Source organism: Hemicordylus capensis, chromosome 2 (assembly GCF_027244095.1).
Source record: "Hemicordylus capensis ecotype Gifberg chromosome 2, rHemCap1.1.pri, whole genome shotgun sequence".
NCBI classification, from domain to species: Eukaryota; Metazoa; Chordata; class Lepidosauria; order Squamata; family Cordylidae; genus Hemicordylus; species Hemicordylus capensis.
In genome coordinates, this window is record NC_069658.1 from 3,890,324 (window position 1) to 3,905,798 (window position 15,475).

Here is a 15,475-nt window from a genome sequence, read left to right on the forward strand (position 1 = left end):
AGTGGAACTATACAGCCAAGGGTCTGGATTTGGATATTGTGGTTGGATTTGTTATTTTAATAGGTCTCAATTATTTAAATACGCTTACCCTAGAACAACCACCTTAAGTGGTGCAGTGGGAAAATGCTTGACTAACAAGCAAAAGGTTGCCGGGTTCAAATCCCCACTGGTACTATATCGGGCAGCAGCATCATCTCATACTTTGTGGGAGGAGGCAATGGTCAACCCCTCCTGTATCCTACCAAAGACAACCACAGGGCTCTGTGGGTGCCAGGAGTCGAAACTGACCTGACGGCACACTTTACCTTTATCGCAGAACAAGTGCAGAAGCCAGTGCAGCAAGATAGGTAGGTTGATGCCTCCCGCCTCCCAGAAGCCAGACTGACCTGCTCCTTTCTGGCCAGGAACTGAGCGGAGTGAGACCTCGTGTGCAGATGGGGTGCAGGGTCATCTCCTCCGCAGATTACAGCTGGCCTGGTCCTGACCTCTCTCCCCACCCCAGTTATTCCTGCCACATGGTCTTGGACTGGAAGATAAAACTCGCCTAGAACACAAACGGGTAGGTTTGGCCTAATCCAAAAAGAGAGTATTTTCTCAAAGGAAATCTGGCCCCTTTTCTGAATGAACTTTGAAATATCAAGGAAGCTTGCTTAATAAGGTAAATACCTGAATGATGTCTTTACCTTTCAGTATTTAAAGCATCACAAAAATCCTTGCTCAGATAATAATGTTCTTTGCCACCCCTTTGCACCCCCAAACTAATTGTTCTAGACCTTGGAATCGGGGGCATAGCTAGGGAAGAGGGGGCCTGTGTTCATCCCTCTCTCTGGTGGCCCCCCAGAATGAGGGAGATAATGAAGAAAATAGGGAGGAGTGGAGCTGGAGGCCGGTGTTCTTTGAACCCTTTCGCTCAATTATAGCTACGCCCTTGCTTGGAATATGTGTGGTGGTTTGCAGATTGCAAGGCCTGTAATTGCCCCTGTGCAGGAGAAGAACAGGGAGCCAGCCCTGGGTTTGGAGTTGGATATGTATTGGTGGGGAAATTCAGATTGGGTAGGTATCCCCTAAATATATGGTGGGCACAGTACAGACTTGACACCAGAACAACTCAGGCATCCCTCTGAAACCACTGTTGCTGAAATACTTGTGGTGTTTCAGCTTCAGAGTCAAGAGCTCATATGTTGGTCTGGGTTCAGCCCTGGTCATGTTTTAAGGAAGTTTTCCCCACAATGATTAAAGGTGGCAAATCTCTATAGGGGAAAGAAGGGTGTTCTGCTTTGAAATGGAAAAGGGGTAGGTTTTACTAAAACAGAAGACACCGCCTAACCATTTGTCCTGTGGGCTGAATGATGGGACGATGCTTTTGAAAGTTAAGAGACTTGCGGAAGGTTGGCGAACTTTAGGGAAGCGAAGATGCAAATGAGGTACTACATCACTGCCTTTGTCTAAAATAACTCTGGGTGGGTTACCCCCAAAGCATGAGAGGCAAACGCCATGACTATCCTTCCCAACAAGATCTGAGGCACCCTTGCCAGCTTTTAACAACATGTACAGAACAAAAGCACTGGATCCATCCTACACAGGATTATGGAAGCACCAAGAGCCTTTGCAGGTATCTGTTATGAGTCCTCCACCCCTGACCCTACACACATGTTTTTCCTGTGGAAGAATCAGTGTTCTATTTCTTTACTAGGGGGAGGGTTACAAATGCAGTGCAGACCAGTTCATGTTGGTTTATTGAGTTCTGTGTGTACAGCTCCACTGAAGGTTGCAATATGTACCAAGATTATTGTGATGCAAAATGTGCCTCAGATATCACCAAGGATAATTCAAATGTCTATTTATCTCCCTCCCCCATTTAAGTGTGTTATAATACAAGCAGGTAAAGCTTCTTGTTTAATTTCATGATATTAAGTGTGAATGGTCACAAAACCTTTTTTTCTTAAGCACTGTGTGATGCTAAAGGGACACACAAGACAGCCCTATCTTTTTGTATGGAAGAGAACTTGGAAACAGGCCCTACACGTTTCCAGCAATGCTTAAAACCTAATGGTTGGGATTCTAGCACCTACATTTACCATTATGCAGCAGTGCAAGGAAGCCACAACAAAAGCCATCATGGTCCCACTTCCAGCTGTTGCAAAATGGAGCATGGCTTTCAAGAGCAGGTAAGAGAGAGGAAGAAATCTGAGGTTTCCTGATTCAAATGGACAGTTAATATTTGGCTGCAATACTGTTCCTTAATCAGCTCCCCAGATGCAATAGGACAGCACCAGACCTCTTGCTCTTTGGAAAACTCTAGTTGGAAAATCAGCAACTCTTCAGCTGGAAAGTGGCCCCATCCCATGCATAATCTGGTTGCACTCCATGCTATTTTCATCTTGAATATCATCATCGCCTTTGCAGCCTGACAACCTAGTCTTTTTATTGTGACCTTGTTTTGTAGTGCAGTGAGCTCATAAGTGCAGAAGGAGCGTTTTCCTCTGCTCCTGTCCCTGCCTTTGCAAGGTGTATGAGTTGAAATCTGGTGAGCAGAAACATTTGTGCATCTCCATGTGGGTATCTCAATAAAATGTATTCATATTGTGGTTCCAGGTGCTTTCTTCCATCCCATTTTGTTGCATGAATGGTGTGCAACTCATTTTCTTCTGACAGTTGAATGAGCAACATGCTGCGATACAGCACCAGGAGTAGGAAGGGAACATCTTATGCCATGAGCCAGGGTTCTCAAGCCTGGGTCCCCAGATGTTGTTAGACTACAACTCCCATCAACCCCAGTATTGTGATGAGAGTTGTAGTCCAACAACATCTTGGGACCCAGGCTTGAGAACCCCTGCCATAAGCAACAAGTGTAATCTTATCTGCCGAACTCCTTTAATAAAAAGGCTTCCAAACCACTCCATCTGTAGGGTTTCAAGTCACAGTAATATGTGACTTGAAAGCCTGTGGCATCATGGAGAACTTAATGTGGTTTCATTTGCAAGCACCTTTGGATTCCAACTCCAAATGCTCCCAAGTTTGTCTTAGCTGTCCAACCAAACCTACATAGGCCTTACCTGTGATCAGGAACCTAGGGGCAGCTGTGATGCCTTTTGACACAACAACTTCATAGGAAATCCCTAAGATAAGATAAGGAGAGGAGAGCTGGTCTTGTGGTAGCAAGCATGACTTGTCCCCATAGCTAAGCAGGGTCTGCCCTGCTTGCATCTGAATGGGAGACTTGATGTGTGAGCACTGCAAGATATTCCCCTCAGGGGATGAAGCCGCTCTGGGAAGAGCAGAAGGTTTCAAGTTCTCTGCCTGGCTTCTCCAAGATAGGACAAGATTTATTTATTTTTAAATAGGACAAGACTTTTTTTTATTGAACCAACAAACTACCAAAGCATACAGTACGTTGCCAAAGCACAATTATATACAAAGTGGTTGTTTGTACATGATATATCTACAAAGATTTACACACAAGGATTTGGAAACCCACAAGGTTATGAAGTATATGCAGGCAGTACTGTAACTCGGGGGTGGGGGATTACAAGGCACATCAGGTAATGGCGGGGGTGCGTGGGTTACGTCCAACGTCCATTTCCACAATTTGTCCCATTGCTGTTTAGAAGAGATACTCTTGTCTTTTTGCACATAACCATACAAACTTTTCCAGAAGAGATTTACTGTCTCATCTGCGTGAACCTCTTGGTCACGTCTTCCCTCCCTATTCCTATGCAGAGCATTGCATAAATGACATACAGGTTTACTAACCTGATTACGAGAAGGGGAACATTCAAATTCCCTAGTATGAGGGCACCCGTTCCATCCCGTTTCCTTGAAGGTTTCTTTCTGGGACCTCGAAAGGAGGTTCTATCACTCAAACCTGAGGTTAGTTCTTCCCAAGTCTGTTTATCCAAATCAGGCCACTCTAACAGCTTGCTTACTCCCTGCCACACTCTTTTGGCTACCACACACTCTTTTAAAAAATGTGAGTGGGTTTCCCTGAATGTTTTATCTAGCTTACTAGCTTTCTGTTTGCAAGTGATTTTAGGGCACTCTTGCTGGTCCTCTGGGAGCCATGGCTTAGCCGCATTAAGTGGTAGTACTTGGTGGTATAAGCGCCACCTTGTTTCCCATAAATGGAAAGGGACTTTTTTCTTCTTAAAGAGAGCGATAGGGTGATCGGGTTGCAACAAGTACTGTGAAGTGCGGTGTTTGTAGCGTTTACGTTCTAAATCAGGTTTTAAGAAACCCACTTCTAGAATCTCTCCATAAATTGTTTTCCTTAGCTGCTTAACTGAGGAGGATCCTTTCAATTGATCTGGTTCAACCTTCCATTTTTAAAGTGTGAATAACAAATCTCTCAAGTAGTCCAGGTGTTCTCTTTTTAATACTTGTGTGATATTACCATTGAAAGAGCCTTTCCCCCACCATGCTATGCCCCATGCTGACTTGTGCCAATGCAGAGCGAAAAGCGAGACCCAGTTTTTTTGCAGGAGGTTGGACATATTATGGACATTCACGAAAACCCAGTTTCCAAAATTGTAGGACATGAATTCAGTTACAAAATAGGGTTGCAGGGCAGGTAGGGCTAGGCCTCCCCACTCAACCTCCTTAAATGCTACTGCACGGGCCAAAGGGAAGGACGCTGTATGCCATACTAGACGGAAGATCTGGCTTTCAACTCTCCGAAGGAGATTGAGCGGGGGAGGATACACTACCGCCAGGTTACGCACTGGGGGTATCAGGTAAGTCCGGATGTAAACCGTTTTCTGGTACATGGCAAGGCTCCATTTTTTCCACATGGTGATTTTAAGCATTACTTTTTCTTCCCAATCTGTCCAATTCCCCCCCCCCCCCCCCGACTTTTTCCTTAATCCCATATTCAATCACCAAAATGTTTACTGTATCTACCCACTTCAGTTTGGACTCTGGGGCCCCTTCGCTTTTACATTCAGAGATGGGTAGGCACGAGAGTTGCTGGTGTCCGGGGTCCATTTTAACAAATACACTTTTGTCAGCATTTAATTCTGAGCCCGAGATCTTGCCATATTCCCAGAAGAGGTCTAGTATTACAGAGATTTCATTTTCATTCGATAACAGCAATGTAATGTCATCGGCATGAGCTACAAATTTTACCCTAAACTCAGTATGCGGTTCTGAGTGGACAGGTGGTTCGGCTATCCCATCACTCTCCCTCCTCCTCCCTCCCGGGAAGATCTCGCAGGGCGGAGGGATAGAGACCGAGAGTCCTTGCAGATGGGGTTCTCTCTGAATCCTGATCAGAATCGGATCCAGGGCAAAAACATGAAGTAATGGGCTCAGTGGGCATCCTTGGCGGACACCCGAATGCAAAATGATCAGGTCGCCCCGCCATCCATTAATCTGTGGTGTCACCTTTGCATTTGTATAGAGCAGCTGTATCCAAGTAACAAATAGGGGTGGTATACCTTTAGTTTTCAACAATGTCCACAGATAATTGTGGTTCACTTTGTCAAAGGCCTTAACTTGATCCAATAAGAGGAGGTGACCTTTCCAACTTTCATTCTGTATAGAGTAAAAAAGTTCTCTCAGCAGACACAATGAGTCTGTCATCTTTCTTCCCGAGATAGCGCTTGTCTGCAAGCTGTGGACCAATTTAGGGGCCACTTTCGCCAATCTATTATTTAGGATGTTGGCAAAGATTCTGTAATAGATATTTGTGAGGGTTATCGGTCTCCAGTTTTGTGGTAAAGGTGGTGTCACCTTTCTTGGGGGGAAAAATTAAGAGGCCGTTCCCAAAGGACCTATTTAAACGCCCATTGTCTAGGACAAAATTAAATAATTTTACTAAAACTGGTAGTAGCTGGTCTGCGTAAATCTTATAGAAAGGCCATGTCAGACCATCAGGCCCCGGGGCCGATGTGTTCTTTCCCGCTGAGATAACTGCTCTGACCTCTTCTATCGTTACAGGATGGGTCAAAGAGCTTTCCCCCCCACCTCAGTAAGGGAATAGCCGAGACCATATTCATTCAGACTGCAGAACCTATCTAGATAGGATTGAATGTCCTTTACAGAAATATCCTTCAATGCATACAATTTTGTATAAAACTGGGCCATGATCTTTAACATATCGTGGGGGTCGGCCATTAGTGGGCTACTTCCATCCGATCGCAGGCCTTGGAATGTCAAACTAGATGCATGTATCTTGTCCTTTGCCCACTCCCCTTTTTCAAGTACAGACCCTTTGAAGCGATACCGCTTATTTTCTAAACGCCTGTGCTGCAGCTCATTTTGAAATGTCCTGATTGTCTCTTTGTAGTGGCGGCATGATTCCACGTCGAAGGCTTCTCCCCTGTTCATCTTATCAACAATCCTCAGATGTTGGGTGATCGCTTTCTGATAATTTTTGACCCCTATCTTATCTGTCCGGCTGGTCACTGCCCTAGTACGGCAGCCCACCCTCTTTTTAAGTGTCTCCCAGGCTCCCAAAAGATCATCTTCTGCCTCCAAGGGGTCTGTCGCCTCAGTTCTGATAAAAGGACACCTTTGAGATATTCATCACTTAACATTTTGGGGTGTAATCGCCACAAGGGCTTACCATGTGGAATTACCTCAGAGAGATTACAAATAAATCCCACAGCCGCATGGTCTGACCATGGGGTAAGAACTAGTTTACACCCATAGACTTCAAAAGAAGGGGGAGCCCAGAGTCTATCTAGCCGGCTAGCTGATCTCAGGTGGTAATATGTAAATTTGACTCCGGTTTTAAATTTAAGTTCTCTTCATGACAGATTGGGGGAAAATCCAAATCATTATATACCCCCAAGGCCTTATCATCTAAACCCAGAGTCTCACTCAGAAAACGTTGGAGAGCTTTTTCCTCATTTGTTAGAGAGGGACTTGAGGGGGAGACTGGGAGGCCTCCCGAAAAGGCTTTCCTGTCACTCAGTTGGGCTCTGTTATTAAAATCCCCCGCGATCAGGAGGTGACGTTTGGTGTCACATATATCTTTTAGTTTAGCCCAAAGAGCCTTCCTAAGGTGTGATTGTACCGGGGCATATATGGCACAGAGTCTAAAGGCTCGGTCGAGCCTTAGAGTGGTTGCCGAGCTTGGGTCACCCCTGACAGTAAAATCTACATACATTAGTCTGCCCTGATCAATTTCCAATACCCTCTCGATTTTGAGATCAGGTCTGTCTTTAAACAATATCGCTACCCCTGCATTGCCGCTCCCATCATAGGACCAGAAGGATGGGCCCACTGTCCATTGCTGTTGTGCTGAAAAGCGGTGGCTCTCATTTTCGAAATGGGTCTCTTGCAGAACATAGATGTGATAGTTCCATTTTGTTTAAAAATGTAGGATCTCTTGCCTACGATTTGGTGACCTTAATCTATTAACATTCCATGTAAGTATATTATAGGAGTTGGATAGAGCTGAGAGAGATTCCTGCCTGCAACCTTGGAGAAGCTGCTGCCAGTCTGTCAAGACAATACTGAGCTAGATAGACCAATGGTCTGACTCAGTATATGGCAGTTTCCTATGTTTCCTATGTTCCTTTCCTATGTTCCTATGTTTTGGGTTATTCTTCTGGCTGTCACATTCAATATCCCTTACACCGCCACCCCCAACATATCAAGTAGGGCTTGCAAATAAATTCCTTCCCACACCCAAAATGTACTAAAGTAAGAAAAAAACACAATTAACTTGCACGCTTCATAAGAAGATCCCCTATACTGCCTCTCATCATTCCTGAAGAGATACATGCCTTCAAGATTGAAGAGTGTAATGCTGAGGCCAGAAGTTGCAATGGGCAAACCCCTTCTTACACACACACACACACACACACATCCAAGCACTGTCCTGCATCATCCACGAATGCTTTGGAGATGGGGTGGGGAAACATATAAAATGCTGCCTGGATACTTTCCTGCCCCATGTCTTACCTAGCTGGTACCCTCAGCATCTATTGTGGGGCTGAGCTCCACTCACCAGATACCCCTCCCCACATCCCTGCATGGTGTGATCCTTGGGATCTGCAGGCCACCCTCCCCCACCACACACTCTCCATCCCACCATGCTGTGCCTCATGGAAAAATAATACTTGCCACAGAGCTGTTTATCAAGTTAAGCACTGCACTGATTCAGTGCTGGCAAGAAATCCCACAGTGCCTCGTCTCATAGCCTGAGGGCTGGTAGGCAATGCTCAGCTTCATCCAATACATGAAGCAGCACATGGAAACCCCCTGTCTGTTTATAATAGGCTACTGCCTGTAGGGAAAGAATGGCAGTTCAGTCCCCAAATAGCAGAGCAAAACCAGTTTGGTGAGAAAGCAGCAAAGCAAGAGGTCTTGAGACAGTTCTTTAGTATTGAAGAACCACAAGGATGTATTTAAAGAAAAGGTTACAAACAAATGTGAAAAGGCCTGCAGCTTAATTTCAGCTGTAGCTCATGGCTGAAGAGAGAGACCCCCAAAAAACCAGCCATCTCTGGAGAGATAAAATTGAGACTAACACTGAAAGAACAAAGAGGAGAGCAGTCCAGCATTTTTATCCATAACCCTAAACCACTACCTCAAGTGGCCACTATGAGACATTGCAGCTGAGAGGTTATGCGGCCAGGGTCCTAGCTCCAACACTGCCCACAATAGCTCATTCCACAGAAGGGACAGCATCAGACATAATCAGATACAGCCAAACAGATGTATAGCCATTTCTAGTGCATGCTTGTCAGTGGTCACCTCGGAAGAGGAACTTGCAAATGATCATCCTACAAGCTGTCGTTCGACTTGAAGAATGTTCTGTTCTTAAAAGACCAGCTGGAGGCAACATGGTGTCAGTGGAGTGGGGCTGGGCCAAAAGACATAGATTCAACTCCACATTCAGCCGTGAAGCTCACCTCATGAGCAAATAATCACATTTCAGCCTGTGGAAGAATTGTGAGGATAAAATAATCATGCAATCTATGAAAGTGAATGGAACACAGAAGCAGGGAATGACAGCGAAAACAAGAGCCAGTCAGTCATGCCAGTACAGAACTGCTCTCAGGACAAACAGCCTGGTGAAGTTCCAAATACTGTGCAGTAGGGTTTGCCCAACCAATCAGAATGCCAATCCTCCCCAAGTTAATCTCCATTAGCCGAATGATACCATTTTTATTGCTTAAAAAGGAGAGCTTGGTCCAGGCTGGGCTTCCTCATCAAGGGACTATAAATTCACAGGCCGTACTACCTTCTACTGGCATTGGTTGCCTTTGCCCAGTGGTGCATTAACACATAGGCAAAGTAGGCACTTGCCTATGGCGGCAAATTTTGAGGAGTGGCCAATTTGCCTATGCATTAATCTGCCACCTGCACTTGGGGGGGCAGGGGAGTTAAATCTACTTTGAAAACTTCTAAAACCGCCCCTGTGGCGGTTTCAACCCTCAAAATGGGCTGAAAACATTTTAAAAGTAGATTTAACCCCCCCACCAGCACTTTACTTGTAAAGGGGAACCCTTGCTGGGGCGGCAAATCTCTGGTTGCCTGTGGGCGGCAAAAAGCGTCATCCGTCCCTGCCTTTGCCAGCGGCAACCCCAGACATCTTGGCAGTTAAGATTCAAACTATGAATGCCTCTCTCCCCACACAGTGACACAAACCTGGCCCTCTCCATGTGGTGCACTCTGACAAACAGCACGATTAAAGATTTGTGTTAAAACAATCCACTCTTTCCCCCATGGTGTGAAACATAACAGAAATTAGTTTATTATCCCCAATCATTACGATTTGCAGAACAGTCCATACAGACATGTGAGATAATAACTTTTTGAATTTTGTGGCAAGAATAAACTCAAAAGAATTAGCCTGCTGCCAATACACAGTTCTATAACATCTCCAGACATTCCCACCCAAGATGGCCATGTAATCCCGCCTCATGTAGGTTCGTCCCCTGGCCTCTGCAGAATTTCTCCTTGCTTGGCAGCTTTTAGCAAATCAAGGGGGCTACTGCTTCTGGGATGGAAAGTGGAAACCTCCCTTGCAGTTATATCCCAGAAGGCTGTGATGTTCTGGAGTGCAGGAGACAGGAGTCCAACTGCAGTTACCACCAACGGAATGAAACACCCTCCTTCTCAGCTTTTGTCTTTGTTGCTGGGTGCTGCTTGCCAACATCCCATCTTCATTAGCAAGGGGATGCCAAGTCACGGTTAAAAGATGCTAATAATACTCATTAACGTGGCACAGATTAAGAAAGCACACACACACATGTTGAGCTTGGCAAAACTGTTCTGAGGCCTGTAATTATCCCCCGTCTCTGGTGTAGAAACAAAGCAAATGATCAGAGTCTTGCCCAAGCCAATGATGATTTCCGGTTTCTTCTTAAATTCAGGATTGTTCCACCCATCCCATAGCACCAGAACTAGTGAATGCTCAACAGAGATCTTCAGCCAAACATAGCTCTGTGATGACTGACCCCTAGACAGAACAACACACTTTCAGCTTTAACCCAGAATGCACCACAACAGCCAGATACAATGGTGTCCCTTTCAGCTCATTGTACAGGGACACACACCTAAAGGATTTTTAACAGGCATTTGTAAAATCGCAACATTCACCCAACAAAGTGAAACAACAGACTGAGCAACCTATTACCGCAGCAGAGGTTTACAACAGGGAGTCCCTAGGTGTTGTTGGACTACAGATCCCATCATCCCCTGCCACAATGGCCAAAAGCATCGAGCCTCAGGCTGGCTGCCCCTGAAGTTTACTTTGTTCTGTCTGCAACTTGAATAAAAGCGTACAGCCCCTTGTAAGGCAGAGAAGAAAAAGAGAAACGTAGGGTTGCTTTTTTATACTCACAGAACTAGAGATGAATTTAGATCTTTGACTGGACAGATCTGCGGGAGCTTTAAGGCTGACACTAAACTAGGCCTCTGGCATTGAACGATGCTGTTTTTAGTTTGGTGCCTCTGATAAAGCGGTCCATAGCCCATTCATGTTTCTGTTACAATTAATGTATTTCTCGTTAAGTTGCCAACAAACCTCTTTGTTATTTTTGTACTAGACATGTTTCTAAATACATCTATGTGATAGACGGAGATGCTCATTGGGGGGGATCGGAATCTAGGGGATGAGTTAAATCTTCCTTTGCTGGATGGGGTTACACTCCCCCAGAAGGAACAGGTACACAGCTTGCGAGTGCTCTTGGATCCAGGCCTCACCATGGTATCTCAGGTGGAGGCGATGGCCAGGAGCGCTTTCTATCAGCTTTGACTGATTCGACAGCTGCGTCCATTCCTTGAAGAGGACGACCTCAAAACAGTGGTGCATCAGCTGGTAACCTCCAGGCTCGACAGTCGACTATTTCAATGTGCTCTACGTGGGGCTGCCTTTGTATATAGTTCGGAAACTTCAGTTAGTTCAAAATGCGGCAGCCAGACTGGTCTCTGGGGTAACCCGGAGAGACCATATTATGCCTGTCTTAAAACAGCTGCACTGGTTGCTGATATGCTTCCGGGAGAAATACGGTGCTGGTTATTCCCTTTAAAGCTCTGAACAGCTTGGGTCCGGGTTACCTTAGAGAGCGCCTTATTTGGTATTATCCCCATCACTCGTTGAGGTTATCTGGAGAGGTCCGTCTCCAGTTACCACTGGTACATCTGGCGGCGACTTGGAACCGGGCCTTTTCTATAGCTGCTCCTGGTCTATGGAATGCTGTCGGCCTTAAAGAGAGCCCTAAAAACCTATTTGTTGGGCCTAGGCTTCCAAGGCTTGTAAAGTGTCGTTGTTTTCTAAAAGCATTTTAATTGGTTTAAAATTGTTTTGTTTTTGAATTGTTTTAATAGCTATAAGCTATAAGTTGCCGCAATAATGTGTGACGAGACCCTAAGATTCTGTTCCACACATGCGTGACACTCAATATAGCTTCCATGAGAACCTCTTCAAGGTCTGTCAAGGAGAGGAGAATGTGATGGCCGGCATTCAGGAATGGGATGGAATGAGTGCAGTGGAATAGCTAAAGGAAAGATTGTGCCATTGAGTTGGTTTCAACTTCTGGTGACCACAGAGCCATGTGGTTTTCTTAGTAGAATACAGGAGTGGTTTACCATTGCCATCTCCCGGTGATGCCTTTCAGCATCTTCCTATATCGCTGCTGCCCGATAGAAGTGTTCCCCATATTCTGGGAAACACACCAGCAGAGATTTGAACCCACAACCTCCTGCTTTCTAGGCAGGTTGCTTCCCTACTGCATCATTTGTTGGCTTTGCAGTGGAATAGCTAAAGGTAAAGTGTGCCATCAAGTCAATTTTGACTCCTGGCGCCCACGGAGCCCTGTGGTTGTCTTTGGTAGAATACAGGAGGGGTTTACCATTGCCTCCTCTCACGCAGTATGAGATGATGCCTTTCAGCATCTTCCTATATGGCTGCTGCCCGATATAGTACCAGCAGGGATTAGAACCGGCAACCTTCTGCTTGTTAGTCAAGCATTTCCCTGCTACGCCACTTAAGGTGACTTCAGTGGAGCAGCTAGTGAAGTATAGACTGAGGAATGGTTGCGGGGATAGAGGATGCATATTTCTGCTCTGTTACTACAAGATATATTTCTGGTACTATCCAGATCGGACTACTGCAATGCACTCTATGTGGGGCTGCCCTTGAAGACTGTTCGGAAATTTCAGCTGGTTCAGAATGCTGCCACAAGGATGCTTGTGGGTGCGAGTTGCTTCACAAGTATTACACCCATCCTACGTCCGCTTCATTGGCTACTGGTCTGCTTCCGGGCTAGATTCAAGGTGCTGGTATTGACCTTTAAAGCTTTAAAGCCTACACGGCTTGGGGCCGGGGTATCTGTCAGATCACATTTGTTCAAAACACATCAATATGAATCTGCCAGTGCTCTCCGATCATCATCTCAGGTCCTGTTCATGACCCCGCCACTAACAGAGATCTGGTTGGTGGGGACTAGAGACAGGGCCTTTTGGGTTGTGCCCCCTTGGCTTTGGAACGCCCCTCCCTGAAGAGCTTTGCCATGCTCCCTCCCTCAGTGTTTTTAAAAAACATCTTAAAACACACCTTTTTAAGGAGGCATTTTAATATCATTATTTTGTTATAGCTGGTAGGTTCTGTAGCTTCTTTCGCTTTCTATAATTTTCAGTTTTATTTTGATCCTAATAATTTGTTTTTAATCTGACTTGTTTTTAAAAATTCAATTTTATTACTTGTATCTGTGTCTATCATATTGTTGAAAGCACTCCCCCAGCAGTATTGCACTGGAGGGGCGGGGTATAAATATTTTAAATAAATAAATTAATAATAATAATAATAAATAGAAGGTTGGGCTTTGAGGTGATGACCTCCTTATAATCACGTCTCCGTGGTTCTTGGAGTTGGCAATCTCTCTTCAGTCTTGTGCGTCGAGCAGCCTGTTTGCAGGCAGAGTTAGGTACACTTAAGCACATTAGCTGCCGTGGATTAGGCACATCAGCCGTGCACACGTCTGTTGGGCTGCCCAGTCCGCTGCCTTGCTCCTGGCTAGGCAGCAGCCAGAAAGAGCGGCTCTCGGTTCTTTCATGACAAGTTCAAACTGTCCTAGCCTTGGGAATGTATTCTGATGAATAAGAATGCTTTTCTGCCACGGAAAAAGGGTTACGAGGCAAAGGAAAAGGAGTGTCAACAGCTTTCCCCACAGCTTGCCCTTGGTTGATTGTATTTCCTTCGAAAGGATAGTTAATATGTTATGAGACGATTAAACATACCTGTGTGTGCTGCTTTTCACAACAAAAAGTTCTCAACGTGGTTTACAGAGCAAAAGGAATGAGAAAGATGATCCCAAGGGGGACTCACTGACTGTCTAAAAAGAAACTCAAGGCAGCAAGAAAAGTACCAGCAACCGTTGCTGGGACGGGCACTGACTGGGCTGGGGTTGGATAAGGACAATTGCTAAATATATAAGAGCGCCCCCCCCCCCCCCAGCACGCCCCGACCTGAGAAGCCGCCTCGTGGTCCAGTTAGCGGAGGTGACGGCATTCGGCTGCACCTGAGTCTTCGCCTTGGGAAAGAGAGGCCGGGCGGGATCTCACACACATACTGCCTCTCCGTCCTGCTTTTCTTCCACTTGGGAAATCAAAGCAGCTAACAGCAGGGAAACACAAAAAATTGCCGGACCTCATAATAAAATCACATACAAACCTCATACCATAAAGGATTTTTTTATGATCATTCTGTATACGCACATGAGCATGGACAGAGTATATTGTTACAGAAGGTGCAACTCTGAAATGTATACTTGTAGAATGATGATGCATAATGCAGTTGTATGTTTATGTATGATGATTACAAAATTATAATACTTATATTGCAACATGCTATCTGTCTCTTCTTTCCATATATCTTTAAAGTGTCTTGATCTTTATTTTTTTACAATGAGCTGTTTTTATACCATGGTTTGATCATTTTGTCTCATTCGTTTGGTTTGCTTTATTTATTTGTAGCAACTCATCACAGCATAACTTGTCCTTGGTGAGGTCTTTGTTTAAAGCCCAGGAAACAAAACATGAAGCAACAATCATATTATAAAAGTGTATTTCTAAGAAACCCTACGAGAAACCGGAGGCGCGCCGGCAGTCGCTGAACTACAACTCCCATCATCCCCAGCAGCAACAATTCACCCCTTTGGGGCAACCACGTGAGCGTGCGTCGCGAGCCCGCTTAGCCCCGCCTCTCCTTGACCAGAATTGAAGTGCTGGAGGATCACATGCGAAGGGAACCTATCCTGGGCTCTTCCTCCTGCTGCTCCTCTTTCGAGGTGAGGCGATGACGTAGGACAGACGCCGCGGCGGGGTGCTTCCTTCTCCACGCCTCCTTTGCCCTTGACGGGGTCACGTGGGGAAGGTGGGGAGCGGCGCGCGCGGCTGCGGCTTGCGTCACGCATGCGTGGGCCCGCTCCGCTCGCGCGCTCGTTCCCGCTTCACAGACAGTCCGCTGCTCCGTCACGTGGTGAAGGAGGGGCGGGGCTCTGCGGCCGCCGGGGAGGGAGGAGGAGGGGGAGTGGAGTCACGTGACCGTGGTGGGCGACGCCGCCGCCGCCTTGTGAGCACATTGGGCAGGTAACGAGCGCGCGTCCGCGGCGGGGTGGGTGGCGGGGAGGCGTCTCGGTGCATCTCCCCCTCCCCGGGCGGTGGGGAGGGAGCCCCGAGGATGCCCCCCGGGCCCCCGCCCCCCCAAGAGGGGCTTCCCTCACAGCCCGTCGGGAGCCTCGCAGCCCCCTCCCCCCTCAATCAACAGGGGGAGGGGGGAGCCACCCTCCCCTCGTGTGGATGGGGAGGAGGAAGACGCGTGTTCCTCGCGGTGGCTTCGGGGGCGAGGAAGTCCCGGGCTCTTGCCCGCCCCGTGGTGGGTTGTGTGCGGTGGAGAAGCGGCCCCCCCGCCTCTGCTTCTCCTCCGTTCGCCCCTCAGCTGGGGGGGGTCTGTTGTTCCCTCTGGCGGCTCCCACAGTCGCCGCGAGTTCCAAGGGGCTTCCTGCCTGCCGTGCCGACT

General features: G+C 46.7%; 1 protein-coding gene across 2 annotated transcripts in view; it reads left to right on the top strand.

The window, feature by feature from the left end:
- Window positions 1–14,688: 14,688 nt before the first annotated feature.
- The window catches only part of UBAP2 (ubiquitin associated protein 2), a 173,284-nt gene continuing 172,497 nt past the window's right edge, over window positions 14,689–15,475 (top strand). Inside the window, exon 1 of one of the 2 annotated variants that reach the window (XM_053297005.1) lies at window positions 14,689–14,744. The gene's annotated coding sequence lies outside the window, so the exon portion shown is untranslated. Of the gene's footprint in view, window positions 14,745–14,905; window positions 15,046–15,475 lie in introns of those variants that run through there. The other variant, XM_053297000.1, reaches the window with a different exon arrangement.